Below are 21,853 nucleotides of genomic sequence, written 5' to 3' on the forward strand. Positions count from 1 at the left end.
TACAGTTAACAAAGCAGTCATGGTCCCTGCCTTCATGGAGCTTGAAGTGTAATAGAGTTTGGCAGAAAATACATACACAATGCCTAAATGAAACCAACTATGGGAAAGACATCAATTGAATACCTATAAGCATCCATGCCCTGGGCTTCCAGGGCATGGCAGAGTCGCTACCCTCAGCCACTCACCAGGCAGAAGTGGGAAATCCCTCCTGAGCCGGGGAAGGGAAAACTCTGCTTAGGTCAGACCTGCTCCCTGAACCTCAAGGAGCTCAGGTCACAGGCTTACAGACCTTTCCAGGACAGTGAGCCTTCCTGGGAACCCATCTAAACAGCTGACCACGTCCCAGAGACTTTAGTGCCACCTGGAGCTCTGGAGGATGCGACATTCCAGCTCGAAGCAGCACAAGATGTCCGGCACCAGCATGGCTAAGTCTGGGGTGTGGGAGGGGCTATGGAGGGGAGGCCTGCCTTGAGTCTCCCACTGATAACACCTGCTGCCGCCAGGCTCCCGTGTGCCACAAACAAACACAAGAGCTCTTTGCTCTCTCAACAGGTTGTTCCATTCAGGTTTTTTGAAAACAGTGCGCTAACTGGGTGAGAAGGAGGTTTCTCTCTTAAATTCCCCTGCAAAGGAAATCATGGGGCTGCAGTGAGACTTTACGTCATGGCCTTCTCTTTCATAAAATCCTTGTTGTCTGTAATACTCCTGTTTCCAGCTCAGAGGCTGCTCCCAAAATCGACACACTTCCCACCCAACTGCAGAGCCCACAGGTCAAACTCCTCCAAAGAGGACACTATTTTACCCAGTCGAGGTAAAAGGGCCTTTGAAAGTCCCCACCTAATACTCATAAAAATGGTCTTATTTCAGAGTTATTACATGGATTTCTCCCCCAAGAGGATAAAACTTTTCCATAAATTAAAGATTAACTTAATGCAAATGGAAGAGCTTGGGCTCTGAGATTAGAAAGACCTGGGTGCAAATTCTGACTCTGCTACTTAAATCTATGTGGGCCTCAGGCAACTTAACTTCTCTGAGCCTGTCACCTAGTCTGCAAAATAGTGATAGTAACTGTGCTAGCATTCACATGGTGAGATTGGGGATAGCATAGGAAAGTCCCACAACACATAGTAGGCTCTCAATAAATGAGAGTTCTTATTTTCATTTTGCATTTGCTTTTTCAAACCCATCTTCAGAGGCAGCTGTGAAAGTGCATTTCGCCTGCGGGTGGGTGGTTTGTTGTGGTACACTGGCTGAAACAGATGCCCTTTTCCTGTCTTTATACAACTGGATACTTCTAAAATTGTTTTTCGTGCCATGGAAAAGGCTTGCTGGCCCATGGATCCTGCTCTTCCTCCTCCTCCGACATGAGCGAGTGCTTCGTGCCTCTCTCTCTGGGCCGCTCCCTCCCGTGCTGTGCCGTCCATGGTGTTTGTGCTGAGGTCTCACTTTCCTTCAGACTGAGAGAATCAGATACCCTGGTCAGCGACCGTGGTTCCGGCCCACCTCCTCGACCTGGGGCTGTGGCTGGGAGGCTGGATCCAGAGGCGGTGTTTCTTGCCAAGTTTCCCTCAGATCCTGCTATGCGAGAAGAGCTGTGGGTATTGTCGGCACAAAGATTCCCACCAACCTTCACTGGAAGAAAAGTATCATTTCTAAGAGAAGAAACACTGAATAAAGAGATTGTACATGTGAAGTACTTTGCACCTGTGTCTGAATCTTTTCGTCCATCCATCCATCATCCATCCATCCATCCATCCGTCCTCCCATCCATCCATCCGTCTGCTCATCCATCCATCCATCCATCCGTCTGTCCATCCATCCATCCATCCATCCATCTGCTCATCTGTCCATCCATCTGTCCATCCATCTATTCTTCCTCCATTACGTATCCTTGTGTTGAATTCCTGTAATAAGCACATCACACATGGGGGATCAGGGATGGAGAAGAGGGGTCCTCTCTATCAAGTAGCTCACAGACCATTCAAGAAGGCAGACAAGCAAAGAGGCAACTGCAATACCATGTGACAAGTGTGAGGTGAGGGAGGAGGGAGTGGGAGAAGAGACTGAGCACTTGGCTAGGACACCTAGCCTGTGCGGCACCACCACGGAAGCTTCCCAAAGTTGATGATGTTTCATGTCCATGCAAAGCATGATGGGAGCCATCAGAATTTAATGCCAAGCAGAGAGGAGGGAACAGAGAACACAGGGGAAAGGAACAGCATGTGTGAGGCCCAGAAGCCACAGCAGATTCCCAGGCTGGGAGCCAGTGGCAGCCACAAGGCAAGGGCTGGGCTCAGGGCTTCTCTTTCTTTTTTGAGCCATCAACCCCTTGTGCAAGTCTGTGAAGTTTATGAGTCTCTTTTCAGAGTCATGTTTTTAAATGCATAAATTAAATACACAGGATGACAAAGGCAACCAATGACATTGAAATACAGTAATCACAACATTAAAAAATAGTAATAGATGTCACCTATTAACACATTAAATAACAAGATCTAGCAAAGGGTCTCCAAGTACCATGGTGTCTCAGTGGTGAAATGTGTAAATATTTCAAGATATTGTCAACAACTGCCATATAATATGAAAATATCTGTAGTTTCCATTGGTGTCAAAATACTGGTGCTCCTAGGCCACATGGTTTGTTGCCCACATTCATAATTAAAGAAAATGCTAAATTTCAGTTGGAAGTTAGTAGAAAATGTAATTCCTCCTCCCCACCATTTCCTATTCCCAAGAAGGCCTTTCTTCATGTTCATGGACTCCAGCCTCACAAACCCCTGGTCCTAACTCAGCTCCTCCTGCCGCAGCTCCTCAGTCACTCTGGATTCCATGACCTCAACAATCCAAAATGCAATCACTGACACATTTGTGTCATTGTCCTTCTCACCTGTGGGCAGGAATTGCGTCTGTCTTTTCACCTCTGTGAATCCAGAGCCCATCAGAGCCAAGTCCGCACACATTAGATACTCAGGAAATGTTAAATGAATGAATGAGTCATGTCACACCAAGGATTGTGGACTTTGGACAGGGATTTGGGGGTGGAGATTGGAGTGGCATGATGAGATTTGCTATGAATTTCAGAGGGTGAAAAAAATCACATCTCTGAGGTGTCCCATTTCTACCACATCTATTGTGGCTCAGGTGAGGCAACTGCAAGACAAATAGGAAAAGATAAATAAATCTTTATAATAAGGAAAAGATACATAGATTTTATTTCACTTGTAGGATTCATGCAACTCCTACCTGAATCTCTAATAACAATGGAAAAAAACATGATCCTGTGGCAAAGAAAAGAAAAAACACCTTCTTGCCCAATTTTAAGACCTGCTGTGGAAAAACAAAAGTGCTTTAAGAAATAAACATAGAAGTAAATCTTTAACAACCAGAGAGTTAATTTAATGCCATGCAGATATTACAAAATATGAGATATAGCTTTAATGTGTCATTAGTTTTAAAACTCAAAAAAAACCAAGAATGGACTTTGAATGGTAAGAATATGTATTAGTGTTTCTCGAACTTGAAGAATTTACAAAGAAATAGTTTTTAGGCTTTTCATAATATGCTCATGAACCCCAGTTTGAGAAAACACTGACTTAAGAAACAGTCTTTTTATGAAAATATTAAATATAAATTACCATTGTAAGTTTTCTCATTATATTCTTAGAATTGCTAATTTTAAGAAAACTAAAATAAAAATATAAAATTAAAATCATGCAGCTGTCCAGGCATTTATGATTCCTAGTATGAAGAACTTTGTATTTTAGAAAATTATAGTTATAGTAAATAGAATATCTAGTTGCCTGAGAAATAGGTAGTTGCCATTTTCTTTGATGTTGTGATATATTGACAAAACTTTTAATTGCAAGTGGCTGCAACTTAAGGGAAACAGAAAATAGTAGAATCAAAAGATTCTATTTTTACTATTAATTTATAATTTGTATCTCACCTAACCTATTCCTCTAAAGAATCTGAAATTAGCTAAAACAATGATAAATTCTGCAGAACAACATTGTTGCAAGAATTTTTAGTTTATTGATTTACCTCTTCTCCACAGAGTATGTGCAACTTTAAAATTTTGAAAATTAAATTAAAAGTGATTTTTGCAACCATCTTTAATATCAAAGGCATGATAAGTAAACTGTTACTTAAGTGAAGACTAATATGCATCTTGTCTAAATTATTAAATAAAAAGATATTGTCAATGTATGTGTCATCATTGTAAAAACTTGAGTGGTTATGGACAGGAGAATCCCATCTGTTCTTACCAGTTCATTCTTGGTACTATGACTGATGGCTGATTATACGTCTGCTGTCCCTGCTTCCTGTTGGAGGAAGTTCTTGAAGGAAATGGCCGTATTCTCTTCCTTTCTGGAAAGTTCTTTCCATTCCTGACATAGTTGGCTTTTCTGAGACCATTTTGCGGTGACCACTGCCAAAACAGCCAAAACAAGGCTTTGACAGTGCAGCTTCCCACTGCCCAGCAGCGCCCACACCTCTTCCTCTCTTCTGCTGCTAACTAAATGCTTGACAGCTTTGGCCTGGGCCACCCACTATCTTACCCTTCTTACTCTTAGACCTAGCTTTCAGCACAGTTCCCAGCTCGGATCACTTTTTGTTCATTTTTTGCATTTCCTGCGATTGTCTCAGGTTAGAATTTCTGCACCCACCCCTAACCCAAGAAACCCCACCCTTGGCTCCCCATGTGTCCAGAATCTAGGAACTGCTCATCGCTGTGTGTGAATTAAACTGAATGAAGCACGGTGATGGGAGGACTCGGGGACCTAAAATGCATTGTGATACATGAACATTTTGTAAGGGCTTTTTAGACTGACATAGAAAAAAAGAAAATTTGCTTCCTCACAACAAAGTTTTGATTTATCGTTTTTGTTTATTTTTAATTTTCTAGCCTCATTCCATAAGGGGATGCTGAGGTTGCTGGAAAAAACTAGAGCCTGACGTATGTTAGGAAGAAATTATTTTAATTTTACTAAAGCCAAAAGATAACCATAGAGCTGGTTGCTTGCCAGGTCCCAGAGCACCTCCCTTCTCCCCCACTTGGGAGTCAGTCTCAGCCATCTCCACGGTGTGGTTCTGGAGTAAAGAGAGCCTGATGGCCCATGTGTCTTAGAGATTTCACAAAGATCTGGTTCACCTCAGGATTGCTACAAACCATAGGCCCTGGTGGCCACTGTAAATATCAGGGTTAATTAATTCACCCTTTCATCCTGTGACATATTCATCCATTCTCTCAACAAACTGAGCCATGCCCCGGCTACTGTACTAAGGCAGATACCGAGATGGGTCAAACGTGGTTCCAGCCACCATGATCCAGTATGACAGGCGTGAAGAAGAGGAAGGGCAGGGTGCTATGGGAGCCCAGAAGACAGCTCCTAACCCAGAAGGGGAGGTCAGGAGTGAGCTTCCTGCAAAAGCTGATGTTTACATTAGAGGATTTAACAAGAGGAATGAGATGGAGGAGGCACCCAGTCAGAAACAGCAGGTCTGAAGGCTGGGAGGCGAGAACCCCACAGAGAAGCAGCAGATCTGAAGGCTGGGAGGTGAGAACCCCACAGAGAAACAGCAGGTCTGAAGTCTGGGAGGCGAGAACCCCACAGAGAAACAGCAGGTCTGAAGGCTGGGGGGTGAGAACCCCACAGAGAAGCAGCAGGTCTGAAGGCTGGGAGGCGAGAACCCCACAGAGAAACAGCAGGTCTGAAGGCTGGGGGGAGAGAACCCCCAACAGTGGATCTACGGCTCTCCAGTCAGGATCATCTCCCGCTGACCCCGAGAATCTCCGCCATCAAAAACGTGCATGGAACTGAGGCCACTTCCTGTCTGGGGGCACCCAGATGGGAATCCTGTGGCTTAAAACTTCCCTCCGCACAGATCTCCTGGAACTCAAGCAGCTCGCCTGTGTCTGGGTGAGAGGTCATTGCTGTAGGGGAGATGCTGCTGGAGGTAGTATGAGGGGCTTAGCCTCAGCGCACATCCTGAGTGGGAGAAGGAGGGGCAGAGCCAAGCTCTCAGGCCCTGCGTAGCTTCCCAGGGTACCCCCATAAGACCAACAAAGCCCCATTCTAACCCACTCTTTCATAAAATCCAAGCTGGGCCTACTACCCTCAACCTCCTTCCAGAAGGTAAGGAGGATCTTACTGTTTGTACCCCCAGACTAATAGAAATAATTCTTGGAGTCCCCCCCAGGGACCTAATATGTGGAGTCCGCATTCACTGAGCATCTAGTGTGTCTCACACACGTGAGGTACAAGGCTCCCTGCAGTGAGTCTCATGATGTTGGGAAACTGCAGCCAGGCACTGGCTGGCCTGCCTCTTAGTTGACCCCTTTATTCTCCTCTGGGTGTGGTTTGCTGCATTATTTCGGGCTGGGATCCCGACACAGACCTGTGGACATCTGGGCCCATGCCAAGTTGGTGTATTTCAAACCCCCAGCAATGACAGAAATGTCACTTAAAACAATTTCCTGTCTATTAAGGTAGCATAATTTTTTTTTTTTTTTTTTAAGAATAAAGCACAATACTGGCAGGACTTTCAGGAAATAAGCATGCCCATATGTGATGGCTTCTTATGTGTTCCTCTCTTTCTTTCTTGAGAAAGATCAGACAATAATGTAACAAGAGCTATGGAACTGTTTGGCTCAATAATCCCACTTTTGGGAATACACTACAAGAAAATAATTTCAAAGAAAAAAGCTAATATGTACAAATAAATACACAGCAGCTGCAACTGCACACGGTATAAAACTGGAAACAAACCGGACAAACAATAGAGGAAACGGCTAAACAAATTATGGAGTGCCATGAAATACTTTATGGCCATTGAAAATGACAAGGACGGGGCCAAGTGCGGTGGCTCACCCTGTAATCCCAGCACTTTGGAAGGCCGAAGTGGGTGGATCACCTGAGGTCAAGAGCAGAGATATGGTGAAACCCCGTCTCTACTAAAAATACAGAAATTAGCCGGGCATGGTGGCGGGCGCCTGAAATCCCAGCTACTCGAGAGGCTGAGGCAGGAGAATTGCTTGAACCCAGGAAGTGGAGGTTGCAGTTAGCTTAGATCACACCATTGCACTCCAGCCTGGACAACAAGAGCAAACTCTGTCTCAAAAAATAAAAATAAAAAAAAGTAAAGAAAATGACAAGGAAAGGACCATTTTGATGCATCAAGATTGGAATATTTAAGCAATGATACAATGTAGAGCAGCACACGCATGCTGCATGTAACTATATTTTTTTAAATGCTTAAGTGTTCTACAAACATTACAAGATAGCCTAAAAGGAAATAAGTTGAATTTAAATGTTCACTAGGTCCTTTCTTTGCGTTGCTCAAGTTCATCATTTACAAAGCACAGTTTTCTTTTTTTTTTTTGAGACGGAGACTTGCTCTGTCGCCCAGGCTGGAGTGCAGTGGCGCGATCTCGACTCACTGCAAGCTCCGCCTCCCGGGTTCACACCATTCTCCTGCCTCAGCCTCCCGAGTAGCTGGGACTACAGGCGCCCGCCACCGCGCCCAGCTAATTTTTTTTTTGTATTTTTAGTAGAGACAGGGTTTCACCGTGGTCTCGATCTCCTGACCTCGTGCTCCGCCCGCCTTGGCCTCCCAAAGTGCTGGGATTACAGACGTGAGCCACCGCACCCGGCCACAAAGCACAGTTTTCAAAAGCAGATGTGTGTCTCTTTAGAAGGACAACAACCCAAATGATGGGATCTCTGGGACGTGGCCAGGGATGTGCTGTCAGAGCATGTGTTTGCCAGGTCACTTTGTCTCTGACTTGCACGTCATGTTTGCACACCTCCCTCAGCCAGAATGCATGCTCCTCTGTTCTCCAAGCACGGCAGTCCAGATGAATGCAAAGGAAGTGGCTTTTCTCATCTCTGCTGCACGTAGTGCCGGGCAGGAATTGACAACAGGGAGGCAGGAAATTTTCCATTGGAATTAGAAGGCTAAGATGTCCCCTACCTTCTCTGCGACAATTGGTCCGTCTGGGCTGGCATTTGCTGTGTGGAATGGAAAGGAGTTATGCTGGAGGAAGTGAATGAGCAACAACCTCATATCTGGGATTTTAAGGTCTGACAGCTGAGAAGCTCATCAGCAACAATCCTGGTGCAAATTCAGAGCTTCTGGAAACAGGGACCACAAATTCTCCTTTCCCAATTTTATTATGATTAGGTCCCAATCAAAAGATTATTTGGGCCAGGCACCGGGGCTCATGCCTATAATCCCAGCACTTCAGGAGGCCGAGGTAGGTGGATCACCTGAGGTCAGGAGTTCAAGACCAGCCTGGCCAACATGGTGAAACCCTGTCTCTACTAAAAATACAAAAATTAGCCAGGCGTGGTGGTACACACCTGTAATCCCAGCTACTGGGAGGCTGAGGCAGGAGAATCGCTTGAACCCGGGAGGCAGAGGTTGCAGTGAGCTGAGATCACACCACTGCACTCTAGCCTGGGTGACAGAGCAAGACTCAGTCTCAAAAAAAAAAAAAAAAAGGAAGGAAAGAAAGTCTATTTGGGAACAGCTTTACTGAGCTCTAAGTCACATATCATACAATTCATCCATTTGAAGTGTTCGATTCCATGGCTTTTAGCATATCACAGAGCTGTGCAATCATCACCACAACCAATTTTAAAACATCTCCATCACCCCTCAAAGAAACCCAGACCCTTTAGTCCTCACTCCCTCATCCTCCTCCCATTACCCCCACATCTAGGCAAGCATGAATCCACTTTCTGTCTCTATAGATTTTCCTGTTCTGGACATTGCATATAAACGGAATGGTACAATATGTGGTCTTTGTACTTCTTTCACTTAGCATAATGTCTTCAAAGTTCATCCAGGTTGCAGCCTGTAACAGTACTCCATTCCTTGTTATGGGCAAAATAATACTGTGTTATATGAGGAGACCACATTGTATTAATCCACTCATCAGTTACTGATCATTTGGATTGTGTCCACTTTTTGGCTATTATTAAGAATGCTGCTATGAACCTTTATGTACAAGTTTTTGGGTGGACGTATGTTTTCATTTCTCTTGGGTGTATGCCTAAGAGTGGAATTTCTGGGTCATATCGGAGCTCTATGTTTAGCCTTTGGAGGAACCACTAAATTGTTTTCCAAAGTGACTGCACCATTTTGCATTCCCACCAGAGTGTATGTGGTTCCCATTCCTCCCATCCTCACTAATACTTGTTATTATCTGTCTTCTTTATTCTAGCCATCCTCGTCACTGCGCGGTGGTCTCTCGCGGCAGTTTTGATTTGCATTTCCCTGAGGATGCATGATGTTGAGCACTTTTTCATACGCCTGTTGGCCATTTGTGCATCTTCTCTGGGGAAATATTTATTCAGATCCTTTGCCCACTTTTAAATTTGGTTGTCTTTTTATTATTGAGTTGGAGTAATTATTTATACATATTTTAAATGCAGCCCCTGTATCAGAGATGTGATTTACAAACATTTTCTACCAGTTAGTTTCTTTTCACTGTTTTCATGGTGTCCTTTGAAGCACAAAAGGTTTTGGTTTTGATGATGTCCAACGTGTCTATTTTTTCTTTGATTGATTATATGCCAAAGTCTCTTGCCAAGCTTGGCACTATGGAAACATTCTGTGCTGGGTTTTTGAGGAAATTTAATTTAATATAAAATGTAATTTAACTTAAAACTCCTATATTGCTATCATGTTATAAATCCAGTTCAGGATTTAGAAATGTATAAACTCTGTAAATATGCCACTTATAATTCATTAGACTTTTAACTTACAATACTCCAATGCTTGGAGGGGAACATTTTGAATAATGGAGAATACTTCTTTTTCCCACAGCAGCCTGGGGCCTGACCCTCCATTATCGCTTCTCTTAATAACTTCCCAAAGCCTCCACCAGTATCAAAAGATGTCCCAAGTACCTCTCAGAATTTAATATACATATACATTTGTTCCCACAATTTCCACTTCTAGAAATTGATTCTGAAGACATTCTTACAAAGATCACTGTTCAAGGATGTTCACTGCAGAATTACTTTGTAAAAGGGAAAACATAAGCCTCATCTAAACCTCCGTCCATAGAGGACTGATGAAATTAAAACTGTAGTATGGAAGTCTCTGGAACAGTTTTAAAAGGTGATGGATCTTTAAGTGTTGGCTTCGATGAATATTCACAATATATTGTTTACTTAAAACAAATAGAGATAAGGTATGGAAAGTATACACTATATATAGCTTTTTTTGGTTAAAAAAACTAATTTGTTGGGCATTCACAGCTTTTTTTTTTTTTTTTTTTTTTTGAGGTAGTCTCACTCTGTTGCCTAGTGCAGTGTACCAATGGGCTCACTGAAACCTCCGCCTCCCGAGTTCAAGTGATTCTCTTGCCTCAGCCTCCCAAGTAGCTGTGATTACAGGCATCCGCCACCACACCCGGCTAATTTTTGTATTTTTAGTAGAAACGCGGTTTCCCCATGTTGGCCAGGCTGGTCTCGAACTCTTGACCTCAAGTGATCTGCCTGCCTCAGCTTCCCAAAGTGCTGGGATTACAGGCATGGGCCACCGCGCCCGGCCCGCATGTCGGTATTAATAGCAGATAACCAAAGTGTGCAAAGGAAATACGGCTTTGTCTCTATTTTCATAATTGACCCAGTCTTCTTCAGGGCCCCCCAAGGAACAGAACTGACATTATCGGGATAACAGCATTTCAGTTTGCTCCAGTTTGAACAGTCTCTCTCAGTCCGTCCAGTAAGTACTCTATCCAGTAAGTACTCAGCCAATTCCAGCTTCAAGTCTCCGGGAGCGGTGTTCCTCCACTCCCTTCCTCCTGCGGGGAGCAGGGGCGAGCTCCTGGTCCTCAGGACTCTGTGGGCCTCAGGCCAGGGTGGGTCCCTGTCCCCCTCCCGCGGCAGGGCAGGCGGTTCTGTCCCTGGCTCGCTGCTGCTCTCCCCTGAGGGAGATCAGCCGCTCCTGCCCCCAGGACCCCCTTGGCCTCTGCACCTGGCCCCTGGGTGTGGGGCTTCATGGCTGTTTTCTTGAGATGCTCAGGGCCTGGAAGCCCCCCTTGCCTCACAGGCCCCCTTTGCCTCTCACTGGTGCTCCCGCTGCACCGCCAGGTCTGGCTGCACCCAGAGGACGGAGAACCCCACGTGGCCCTGCCCCGGGGCCCACCCTGCTCTCGTGGCTACGCCCCGCTTCACCCACGGCCACCACCCTCTCCCCCCGCCCCCCTCCCTGGTGGTGGCCTCGCACGTGGCTTTTATTTCTCTTTTCCTCCCCTGGGAGGGGCCGCGCGCAACCCTCACCCAGGCCCTGGTCTCCCTCCCTCCCTCCTGCAGGGCCCGCAGCAGCGCAGCTGTGCTGCTTCCAGCCTTGTTTGTTTTAAGCTCTTGGCGCGCCTGGTCCTGACTCTATCTAGCAGGGGACTTCTGCTTTGGGGGACACGGCTGACTACAGCCCCCTGACCCCCAGCCCACCTGTCCTGACGGCCCCCTCCTCTCTCCCCTCCAACTCTCTCCCCACCACTGGAGCCACCCAGTCAGCCCTCCACTGTCTTGAGGATGGAGACATCTCCAGGCCATTGTTCCTCCTTGAACCACTAACGCGGTAGCATTTCTACACGGAATGCCACTTCCTCTGGCCCCGGCCGGGTTGTTCACAGATTTGGGGCTGCAGCTGACCATAGTCAAACAGAACCTTCTCCAGCAGAGGTTTGGGAGTGTGGCTGTGGTCGCAGCCCTTCAAGGTTACATGACAGGCACAAACCCTTTTTCTTTTTTTCTTTTTTTTTTCTTTTTGAGACAGAGTCTCCCTCTGTCGCCCAGGCTGGAGTGCAGTGGCACGATCTCAGCTCACTGCAACCTCCACCTCCCAGGTTCAAGCAATTCTCCTGTCAGCCTCCTGAGTAGCTGGGATTACAGGTGTGCACCACCATGCCCGGCTAATTTTTTTTTGTATTTTTAGTAGAAACAGGATTTCCCCATTTTGGCCAGGCTGGTCTTGAACTCCTGACCTCAGGTGACCCACCCACCTCAGCCTCCCAAAGTGCTGGGATTACAGGCGTGAGCCACTGCGCCTGGCCAAAACCCCATTTTCTATGTGAGAAATCAGACCCAGCTTCATTCTGTCCCTTCCTCCAGTTCTCCCACTGTGTCTGTGCCTCTCTCCAGGCAACATGTGGTTCCCCGGCCATGCTGGGTCCTGGGCAGGTGGACCAGACCGTGAGGGCAAGGTCTGGGACACAGCCTGTGAGTCCCCAGCCTCGGGCAGGGGCTGGCTGGGGAGGAGGAGGAATAGACCCATTTCGCTAGAGTGTGTCCTCTGCAGAATTTGCATTTGTGAAGTGAGCATTTTATATTTTTATTTTTTTAAAACAGTTTTCACCTTAAATCACTATTCACTTTGCCCTCTTTCCACACACGTTGTTTGTTTTGCCAATCCCTAGCATCCACTACACTGAAAAGTCCTTCTGCATCTGCAGTTGAGACAGGATGCCATGCATAATACTTTTTTTTTTTATAATTTGAGACAGTCTCACTCTGTCACCCAGGCTGGAGTGCAGTGACACAATCACAGCTCACTGCAGCCTCTCCTGCAGTGCCTGCAAGCCCTCAAACTTCTGGGCTCAAGCCATTCTCCCGCCTCAGCCTCCCAAGCAGCTGGGACTACAGGTACGCACCAGCACGCCTAGCTAATATTTTCTTTTTCTTTTTTTTTTTTTTTGAGATGGAGTCTTGCTGTGTTGCCTAGGCTGGTCTCAAACTCCTCGCCTCAGACGATCCTCCTGAGTGGGCCTTGCAAAGTGTGCGATTACAGGTGGGAGCCACTGCACAGACCACGCCATGTGCAATACTAAAATAACATCACTCGTGGCCATCGCAGAACTCATGCAGAGCACACACAACACGTGCGGGGACATGTGTGTTGCCCGCCCAGGGCCCATCGCCCTTTGAGGCCTCCCTGAAAGATCTCCATCCCCACCCCAACCTCACTGTGATCCACACTCCCTGAATATGTGCCCCCGGGGAGGCCAACTCACCTCACCCCAGTCAGGCTGGGCCCATCCGGCCTGAGAGAAGCCTACTCCCCGCCTCCTGGTGATCGTTCCAGAATGGACTGGGACCCAGTTCTGTCCAACAGGAAATGAGAACGCCCAGGGCTTCAAGGAAATGTCTCTTCAGGTCTAGAAGGATCCCTGAGAAGAGATGGCCCCTTTCTTGGCCTGGGTGTGATACACACAACTGCCCCAGCCATCCTGCTTCCAAGGAGGAGGTCAGCCCTGGGGACGGCAGAATGGAGACATGGAGAGAAGTGGGTTCCTGACAAAACTGCACCCCACAGAGCCAGCCACCCTGAAGGCTGCCCGGCCTCCTGGCCTCCTCTCCAGGAACATAGATTTGCTGATTTCACAAGCCCCCTTGTGTCAGCATTTCCGGTACAGGCAGTTCAAAATGTCCTCCTCGATATTCATGGGCAGGGCCCACTTTCTTGGAATTTATTTACAGCAATAATGATATGCAAGTGAAGTTTTTATGCATTAAGAAATTTCTTAATGACTTTTACAATTTTTTTACAGGGTAGGAAGTGAGCATTTCAGACCATCTGGATTCATACCTGAGGCCTGAGAGAAAAACTGTAATATGTGTTTGATTCATTGGGGACACAGAGGGTGGGAGTGCCAGGTCCTACTGTCACCTCCAGGGCAGAGGCCATTGTGTCTCAGCATGTCTGTCCCTCATGCAGGACTCAGTGTCACCGTACACAGCTGTGAAGCTCTGATTTCAGTCTCTCTGAGCCTCCGCTCACAGTAAATGACGACAGATCTCTTGGAGGGTTGTTGTGGGATTAGATGAAATAAGGCGTGTAAGGCCTCTGTCACACATAAGGTGTTAAACAGTGGTAGTCTATTGTGTGTTAGCTGGGTAACGAATGCCACATTTGGTTTAATTCATGCTGTAATTGATCCTCAGTGTGAAAAAGAATTATCATGTGGACTCTAAGCAGCTCAGACATCAGAATCAACTGGGCTCAACAGAACGTCCCAACAGAATGGTGTGCAGAGGAGTTTGCAAACCAGCAGTCCACCCGTGATGCTGCCTCTCAGACGTGCCTTGTTTGTTTTGTCCGGTTTTTTCTTTAATAATCGAGCCAACATTTAAAATTGTGGAGAGTTCACATTAAAATAAATAAAACAACAGCAACAACAAAAGCCAGATGAGGAGATTTCTGGCTCCTGTGAAGATTCCGAGGTGTTATGGTAGCAGGGGCCACCTGCCCAGTGGCTGCCACCCGTAGCAGCAGAGGACTCCAGTCCAGCTGCCTGCTGCTGCCGTGTGGAAACTCCTTCTCATGGTGCCTGCCACTGCACCTTGACTGACATCAAACCCTTACACTGCGTCTACTGAGCCCTTTATTTCAACTAGATGCATTCACACTTAATAGCTCTATTTAGTTCTTTTTTTTTTTTTTTTTTTTGAGACAGAGTCTCTCTCTGTCGCCTAGGCTGGAGTGCAGTGGCGCAATCTCAGCTCACTGCAACCTCTGCCTCCCAGGTTCACGCCATTCTCCTGCCTCAGCCTCCCGCGTAGCTGGGACTACAGGTGCCCACCACCATGCCCAGCTAATTTTTTGTATTTTTAGTAGAGACGGGGTTTCACCATGTTAGCCAGGATGGTCTTGATCTCCTGACCTTGTGATCCACCCCCTCTCAGCCTCCCAAAGTGCTGGGATTACAGGCATAAGCCACTGCACTCGGCCCTAAATAATAAATATTTTAAAGTCCTAGTCAGCCTGTTCCAATAATTCTGCATTAGATGGCATATGTTGTTCCACTTTTTGGCTTTTCTTTTATGATAATGTACGTCAGGGTACCTAGTTACTTTGGTCTCTAAGCTCATGTTTCCCAGGGGCACTGGCCACTCTGTCAGGGGCTGCCCATTTGGGCTGAGGGCCAGATCCTAGTGGAGGTGCCTCTTGGGAAGCTAAGGAGCAGGGAGGGATGAGCTACAGGGTGGGGAGACACAGGGACCATACAGCTCCTGATTGACCACCCCTGTCTGCTGCTGTGATGGTTAATTTTATATGTCAACTTGGCTGTGCTAAGGGATGCCCAGATAGCTGTGAAACATTATTTCTGGGCGTGTCTGAGAGGGTGTCTCCAGCAGAGATAGGCATTTGCCTCGGTGGACTGAGTAAAGAAGACCCCCATCTCCAATGTGGATGAGCATCATGCAGTCTCCTGAGGGCCCGAATAGAACACAAAGGCAGAAGAAGGGTGAATTCTCTCTCTCTCTCTCTCTCTCTCTTTCCCTTGAACTGAGACATGCATCTTCTTCTGTCCTTGGACATCAGAGCTCCTGGTTCTAGGGCCTTTGGACTCTGGGACTTGTGTTAGAGCCCTTCCTCCAACCCCAGCCCCCAGGCCCCAGGGGTTGGGGTTCTCAGGGCTTCAGCCTCAGACTGAATTGCACCACCGGCATTCCTGGATCTCGAGCTGGCAGAGAGCAGATCATGGCACTTCTCAGCCTCCTTCTCATAACCCCACGAGCCAAACAGTAGATCGCCTCATCTCTATGCACAGATAGCCTGGGGTTCTGTTTCTCTAGAGGACCCTAATACAGCTGCCGTTCCACCAGACAACGCCTTTCCTCTTGTCTAGCCTTTAGGCTCTTGGAGATAAGTGACAGGGAGGAGACAGCCTCCCCGTGGAGCTGAAGAGGGTGCAGGAGTCGTACAACACCCAGCACAGTGGTGGAGCCCGTCTGCTTTCCTCCACCTCCGTCCCTTTCCTCTCCTGACCCTGTCCTGCCCCAGTATTGGTGTCCCAGACACTGGCGTCAATGGCCTGGACTGCTGCTGCGGATTTCTGTGGTGGATGGGGACAAGCAATAATTATTCCACAGCGCCTTGAGAAATGGGAAAAAACAGAACGTGCCATTTTTGTTAGTTCCTATAATCCACACTTCTCTGCGGGGTTGGTCTGGAGGTAGAGGGCCAGAAACCTATGGGAGTCCACGGTATTGCTGGACGCCTTCGCCAATTTCCTTATGGCAGGAAACCATCTCTTTGCGCCAGAGGCGGACTTGGTGAGGCTAATGTAAGTGCACTCCAGGGCCCTGCACCCGCAGGAGTCCATCCCAGACCCTGGGAGGGGCCTAGTAATTTGGTCACAAATTGGTCATGTTTTTCTTAAAATTTGCGAGTAGGAGACTTTGCAATCAGTCAAGGCTACTCTCTCTTCCCTCCCTGTCTTTCCCCTCATCCTCCTTCCCCTCATGGGGGCCAGCATTGGAGCATCTGCTTTTGGGGGATTTGACTAAGGAGAAATTGAATGGGGCTACATTTAATTGAGGTTAGGGGCAACGTCTCTGTGGTTGACAGTTATTCCCATGCATCAGGTTGTTGGTCACCCGTCCACTCCCCACCTTGCTGATGTGCCCGGCGTCACGGCCTGCCTGACGATGCTGGGTGTGGTGCAATGGCAAGGTGAATGTGGCCATGGGGGCTGGCCCCAGAACTCCGCAAGCAGTGTTGTCAGAGGCACTTGAACCAAAGCGACTCCATCCTGAATAGGCGGTGAGTGAAATGAGGCTGAGACCTCCCGCATTCCCAGGAGGTTAGGCATTCTTAGTCACGGGACGAGATAAGAGGTCGGCACAAGATATAGGTCACAAAGACCTTGCTGATGAAGCAGCATGTGGCAAAGAAGCTGGTCAGAACCCACCAAACCAAGATGGTGACAACAGTGACCTCTGGTTGTCCCCACTGCCATTATATGCTGACTATAATGCACTGGCATGCTGAAAGACACTTCCACCAGCGTCATGACAGTTTAGAGATGCCGTGGCAATGTGAGGAAGTTGCCCTATATGGTCTAAGGGGGAGGGACCCTCAATTCCGGGAATAGCCCATCCTTTTCCCAGAAAATTCATGAATAATCAACCTCTTATCTAGCATATAATCAAGAAATAACTGTAAGTGTAATCAGTGGGCAGCCCAAGCCACTGCCCTGTCCATGGAGTAGCCATTCTCATTCCTTTACTTTCTTAATAAACTTGCTTTCACTTTACTCTGTGGACGTACCCAGAATTCTTTCTTGTGCCAAGTGCAAGAACCTTCTCTTGGGGTCTGGATCGAGATCCCTTTCTGGTTACAGAGTGACAGACACAAGGTTTGAAGTGTGCAGAACCAGATGCTGGCCTGTGGAAAATCTTCTAACCTCAGATATATAAAACTGTAAGCAGAAGATTCTGTTCTCATTAACACCTCATCACGATGGAAGTTTTCGCCCGTTTCAAATATCCTTCAGAATGCATAGTACACCATAGTAAATGGACCATATTTCTTTTTTATGGAAATGGTATGAAATAGAACTTACCAAAATTCCCGTGTTTGAGGGCACAAATCTCTAGCAGTACTTCAAATGGAAAGTACATCCGTGTGCGAAGTTGCATGCTTTATGCATCAGAAGTCTCAGATCGGGCCTTAGTGTAGCTGATGCATCCGTTGTCCAGATGAAGTCTGGTAGTTCCAGATAGAACAGCATGCAAAATTATCCCAACACGGTGAAATAACCCAGAGAAACAAGTATTTCCAGGAACAAAACTACACATATTGATCAGTGAGTCAGTGTATTTCACCCAAGAGTTTTTTGATTTCCCGCCTGTGCGGCTCAGCACAAGCCCGAACAGTTTAAATGCACTTGAACGGCTCAGAAGAGGCCTGAATACTGCATTTATTTTCTTTTTTTTTTTTGAGACGAAGTCTCACTCTGTCACCCAGGCTGGAGTGCAATGGCGCGATCTCGGTTCACTGCAACCTCCGCCTCCCGGGTTCAAGGGATTCTCCTGTCTCAGCCTCCTGAGTAGCTGGGATTACAGGTGCGCACCACCACACCCGGCTAATTTTATTTTTGTATTTTTAGTAGAGACGGGGGTTTCACCACGTTAGTCAGGCTGGTCTTGAACTCCTGACCTCGTGATCTGCCCGCCTCAGCCTCCCAAAGTGCTAGGATTACAGGCGTGAGCCACGGTGCCCGGCCTGTGGTTGCCGTTTCTAAACCACCCCTTCCTTGAGCACAGATCCTCTCCCCTCCAGCAATCCTCCCTCTTCTCTCTGGCATCCTCCACTCTCCGCTCTGTTCTGGCTCGCACCCTCCTCCCCGAAACAACAAACCCTCTCTTGGCGCCACGTCTTGCTCCAGCCACTACCCTATTTTTCTTCCTCTCTTTACAGCAACTCCTAAAGCAACTTCTCTGTATTTGCAATTCCCAATTTCTCTTCTCCATTTCCCTCAGGAACTTGTGCCCATCAGGCTTGTGTCCCATGGGTCCCCTGAAATGCGTCATTTCAGCCCTCTCCTTAGTTAACCCAGCGGCAGCACTCCAGCCACTTTCTTCACTTACATTCCAGCCCAGAGCGTTTCTTTGGCAGCTGCGTCTCAGTCTCTGTTCCGGAGTGAACTGTGTCCCCTCGGAAAGCTCTGTTAAAGTCCGTCATGCCACTTCCTCGGACGGTGACCTTATTTGGAAATAGGGTCTGATTTGCAGATGGACTCAGTTACAATGAGGGCACACTGAGCACATGAGTGTGTCCTTATGAGAAGACAGCCATGTGCAGACTCAGAGAGAAGACAAAGGGAGCTGGGGCCCCTCTCTTAAGAAGCTTAGCACTTCTCCATGCTGATTCCCATGGATTTGGAGATAACACTTCCAGTATCAACACTGGGATGGATTTCCTATTTATCTCACACAGTTCAGCAGGGTTTTGCATGCTTGTCATTTCGACAAAGAACACAGAAAGAGCAGAGATGGCCATTCAACCTCAGCCTGATGGGGGAGAGGTAATGCAGACGAGGAGGCAAACCGGAGTATGAGAGACAAGAGGGAGGGGAGACTTGACGGTGTGTTTCGGTCACGGATCTAGTCCATTCTACAGGTAGCACCAGTCTGGCCCTGCCCAGTTATGTGTCAATTCATGTCCTTTGTTTTTCTTTTTGTAGAGACGAGGTCGGGCTATGTTGCCCGGGTGGGTCTCAAACTCCTGAGTTCAAGTGATTCTCCCGCCTCAGCCTCCCAAAGTGCTGGGATTACAGGCATCAGCTCCTACACCCAGCCATTGCCTGTTTTTTTTATTACAGTAATTCATGCTAAGTCTCTGTAACTTGTGCTTGAAAGAGCTCACTGCAACCTCTGCTTCCCGGGTTCAAGCAATTCTCCTGCCTCAGCCTCCTGAGTAGCTGGGATTACAGGCATGCGCCAACATACCTGGCTAATTTTTGTATTTTTAGTAGAGATGAGGTTTCACCATGTTGATTAAGCTGGTCTTGAAATCTTGACCTCAAGTGATCTGCTCACTTGGGTTTTAGGAGAAGGGTAAAATATGGACAAGGAGGCCAGTCATAGGATTGTGAGTAAAAGCAGGACTCCTGGGTAGCTGGGCAGATGGACGCACACTACCTGTCCCCTCCCGTCACCTCTGCTGTTTAGGGAGTTCTCCAGGGGTCAAAAGTCAGGGTGCCACAGAAATGTGGGAAGTGCGCAGAGAGGAAGTGAGAGAAAGAAACTGAGATTCAGAAATGTAAAAGAAAAAACTCATTGAACAGGCAAATTTGAGGAACTGAAATGCATTTGAGGACGTGCATTCCCAAAACAGCTACCTTTTTTTAATGAAAAAGGGCTCTCTAGAATGACAGGCAGGCATCAATTTGCTGTTTCCAATGCTACCAGGTGACCAGAGGGCTGACAAGGATGGATAATGAGTAAAGACAAGGTGTACTCATGTCCTAGATCTGCTGTAAGAAGTCTGCTGTGGGCCAGGCCCAGTGGCTCATGCCTATAATCCTAGCACTTTGGGAGGCTGAGGCAGGTGGATCACCTGAGATCAAGAGTTCAAGACCAGCCTGGCCAACGTGGTGAAACCTCGTCTCTACTAAAAATTCAAAAATTATCCAGGTGTGGTTGTGTGTGCCTGTAATCCCAGCTACTCGGGAGGCTGAGGAAGAAGAATTGTTTGAACCCGGGAGGCAGAGGTTGCAGTGAGCCAAGATCGTGCCATTGCACTCCAGCCTGGCGACAGAGCAAACACTCCATCTCAAAAAAAAAAAAAAAAAAAAAAGAAAAGAAAAAGAGATCTTCTGTGGCTTACAACAATGGGAATTTACTCTCTTACAGTTCTAGGGGCCAGAAGCCCCAAATCAAAGTAGTGGTGGGGCTATGTTCCCTCTGCGGGCTCTGGGGCACTCCTTGCTTTGCCTCATCCAGCTTCTAGTGGCAGTTGTGTCACCCCAGTCTCTGCCTCTGACTTCATTCACGTGGCCTTCTTGGGTGTTCTGTCTTTTGCCTGTGTCTTCCGCTATTTTTATAAGGACACTTGTCCTTGGACTTGGGACCCGCCAGATAATCCAGGATGATCTCATCTCAAGATCTGTAACTTAATTACATTTGCAAAGACCCTTTTTCCAAATAAGGCCACATTCACAAGTTCCAAGTGGACATATTTTGTAGGGGGGTCACCATTCAACCTACAGCACAAGGACTTGCAGGCAGTGAGGTACATGACATTTCTGCTCAGGCAGACAATGATTTCAAGCTTTTTCTCTTTCTATTTATACATGGCAGTGGAAAAATAAGCATTTAAAGACTGAAATAACTTCTAAATGTCTTCCTCTTCTAATGGGTATTGAAATAAGTTTGTCCATTAAGCGACAGTTTTCGGCCCGATGCAGTGGCTCACACCTGTAATCCCAGCATTTTGGGAAGTGAAGGTGAACAGATTTCTTGAGCCCAGGAGTTCGAGACCAGCCTGGGAAACATGGCAAAACCCTATCTCTACCAAAACTTTTTAAAAGTTAGCTGGGTGTGGTGGCACATACCTGTAGTGCCAGCTACTCAGAAGGCTGAGGCAAGAGAGTCACTTGAGCCCAGGAGGTCAAGGCTGCAGTAAGCCATGATCGTGCCACTGCACTCCAGCCTGGGTGACAGAGTGAGACCTTGTCAAACAAACAAAAAAAAGAGATGGGCTGGGAGTGGTGGCCCATGCCTGTAATCTCAGCGCTTTGGGAAGCCAAGGCAGGTGGATCACCTGAGGTCAGGAGTTCAAGACCATCCTGGCCAACATGGTGAAACTCTGCCTCTACTAAAAATACAAAAATTAGCCAGGCATGGTGGTGGGCGCCTGCAATCCCAGATACTTGGGAGGCTGAGGCAGGAGAATTGCCTGAATCTGGGAGGCAGAGGTTGCAGTGAGGTGAGATCATGCCATCTCACTTCAGTCTGGGCGACAGAGCGAGACTGTCTCAAAAACAAAACAAAACGGCTGGGCGCGGTGGCTCACACCTGTAATCCCAGCACTTTGGGAGGCCGAGGCGGGCAGATCACGAGGTCAGGAGATCAAGAACATCCTGGCTAACACGGTGAAACCCCATCTCTACTAAAAATACAAAAAAATTAGCTGGGCGTGGTGGCACACGCCTGTAGTCCCAGCTACTCCGGAGGCTGAGGCAGGAGAATGGCGTGAACCCGGGAAGCGGAGCTTGCAGTGAGCCAAGATCGCACCACTGCACTCCAGCCTGGGTGACAGAGCGAGACTCCATCTCAAATAAATAAATAAATAAATAACAAAAGAAAACAAAAACATGGTTTTCAATCATCTTCGCACAGCCACACATGCAAAACACACCGTGGGAGAGGAGGATCCCTGCTGGTGGGTGTGGACCGCTGCAGGCTGCCACGTCGATAAAACAGATCACAGGAGACTGCAAGTTCCCGCCACAGCTCGATACCCCACCCTCTTTCCTATGGCTCACACTGCAGCTTTGGGGGCCCTCATGTTTGTTTCTATTTCTTTAGTGCATGAGGTGCCC

This window comes from Symphalangus syndactylus, chromosome 4, assembly GCF_028878055.3.
Source record: "Symphalangus syndactylus isolate Jambi chromosome 4, NHGRI_mSymSyn1-v2.1_pri, whole genome shotgun sequence".
Lineage (NCBI taxonomy): Eukaryota > Metazoa > Chordata > Mammalia > Primates > Hylobatidae > Symphalangus > Symphalangus syndactylus.